The sequence below is a fragment of the Mus caroli genome, chromosome 4, assembly GCF_900094665.2.
Source record: "Mus caroli chromosome 4, CAROLI_EIJ_v1.1, whole genome shotgun sequence".
Classification (NCBI taxonomy): domain Eukaryota; kingdom Metazoa; phylum Chordata; class Mammalia; order Rodentia; family Muridae; genus Mus; species Mus caroli.
The window spans coordinates 129,322,980-129,325,497 of NC_034573.1; positions in this window are offsets into that span (position 1 = coordinate 129,322,980).

Below are 2,518 nucleotides of genomic sequence, written 5' to 3' on the forward strand. Positions count from 1 at the left end.
CATTTTGATCGTGTGTGTCCTTTGCATGTCCGTGCATGTGTGTACAGGTGCCCACAGCGGCCAGGATGGGTGGATCGGAATAGTTGGGGCTGGCGGTACAGGCCTTTGTGAGTTTACATCTAATTCTAGTTGCCTGAGAAAGCAGTGAGCGCCCTATCTGACTGTCCATCTTTCTAGCTCCAGTATGCTTCTTTGGAGACATGCTCTTGCTCGGTAGCCCAGGTTAGCCTTGAATCTGGTTCCTCAGCCATCTGAGTGCTGGGTTTTCTAGCCTGTGTTTCCAGGCCTGACTTCAAGAAGCAGAGCAGACTTTTTGTACTGTGAGCGGGCCGTATCTCTTAGTGTTCAAATAGAACCGAGGATGAACTCGCCCAGGAGGGGAATGTCCCCTGGAGATGGTTCTGGCCTGCCCCCTTCATTCTCCCATTGTCCCTCTCTTCAAACCCGGCTCCCCCACTTCTCCCTTTACAGTCTGTGAGTTCCCTGTCCCCTGGAGAACCTTGCCTACTACATACTTCAAGGACTCCGTTTCCTTACTCTTAGCCCCACTAGCAGGTACAGCCTCACTCCCTTTGTACACATGAGGAATCTGAGGCAGATGTGACACGGCACGTCCCAGGAGAGCGGGGTTGCTGGAATGCGAACCCAGATCTCTCTTTGCTGTACTCCTGTGTCTCCCTGGGGGAGTCCCATTCACGTGGCCCTTGGAACTGATTCCTGCAGAAGGAGGCACGAAGGGCTGTGCCCATCAATGAAGCTCTGGGCTCAAGCTCACTGGCCCCAGTAACTCCCTTCTAGGCAGTGATAACACGGGGGCCCTGGCTGTGCCTCACAGAAGGGAAGGGCGGCGTTTATAGCTCTGTCTTAGAATGAATTGCACCAACCAATCACAGGCATATTGAATAGCGTTTACAGTACTGAAGACGGACCCTGGACTCTTGCCCGTGACTGGCGAGCACTGGACGGCTGAGCCACACCCTAGCCCTCTGGAAGCTCCTCTCTATTGTTGATCACACCAGGACATTATTTGGCTTCTGTGGCAGGGCCAGCAGAGGTCAGGGGTGGTAGTAGGCATAGTAGGAAGCAGATTTGAACCCAAGTCTGCTCCATAAGGTGACTGGCTTCTGGGTTCCTCTGTCCCTGCCACTATATTACCCTCCCATGCTGTCTTCTGTTTGTGGGAGGAAGGGACTCCAGGCCATCACCTTGTTCCCTTGGGCTTGAAGCTGCCCTGCTCTCAAGGACACACTCCCTGGTTGGGTTCCTGAGGCTGCTTTGGATGGTCCTCAGGATCAGTCCCCGTGTCTGCGGTCACCCACAGAGCCCCTTCATTTCCCTGCTGTGGCCAGGGGCCCAGCCGCAGCCCTGAGCCCGAACAGGAACCATTTGACTGTGGCCGGATATCCCCAAGGCCGCTGCTGCACACACTGTCACTCAAGCATACGAGCTAAGGAAATGAGGGACCATCTGCTGCCTCCTGGACACTGGGCAACCCGGAGCCTCAGCAGGATGGGGCAGAGGAAATGGCAGGGAACACACCTGCTCCTACCCAGCCCTGTTTCCATTTCCTTAGTTTAGGCATCAGCCCCGCATGTTTAGATGCTAGATCAGCCTGGCCTAGAGCACAGGCTGTGTGGCCAGCACTGATGTAGGCTTTAGAGAATTTAAATTGGCCAGCAAGATGACTCAGAGGGTAAAGGCACTTGTCACCAAGCCTAATGACCTGAATTGGATTCCTGGAGCACACGTGGTAGATGACAAGAACCCAATTCCTGCATCTCTGACCTCTGTCCACTACCCCCAGCACATGTGAGTGTACAAGCACACATGCACACACAATAAATGTAGTAAAGATCTGATTTCACCTTTCATAGCAGTAAAGTGTTCTACCCATTTCCCTGATGAGGACTCTGAAGGACAGGTGGGTACCAGGCTACCAGGGTAACATGAGATGATGGCCCAAGCTTCAGTTTCCATCCCTGGATGCTGAGCCAGGGGACACAACTACAAGCGTCTTGTCCAGGCTCACCAGTGGTGGAGTCTCGATCCCTGAGCCTCCAAGCCTCAAGCCTGACACTTTTCAGTGGTTGGGGACCAGATGAGACATTAAGCATAAGACATTAAGTTCTGGGGGTGGGGTCAGGGAGGGGTCGGCCTCAGAGCGGGACACTTGCTGACTAAGGATCATCCAGCCTCGATAAAAAAATCACTCAGTCTTGGAGGCTGCACATCCGGTGGGGACGGGGACCTGTTTATGGGCCCCACAATACCCCAGCCACAGTATGATCTCAGTTCCTCGGCAGCCTACGGTAATGGCAGCGGGGCTGTTGTATCTGCCTTTCACAGGTGAGAGACACCGAGGCTCCTGGGACAGAGCAGTTTGCTGAGGAGTGGGAAGCAGTGCCCTCTCACCCAGAAAGCACCTCGATCTGCAGAAGCCTTAACACCCTGCTCAGCATCTCTTTATATTTCTTTTCTTCTCTCTCTCTCTCTCTCTCTCTCTCTCTCTCTCTCTCTC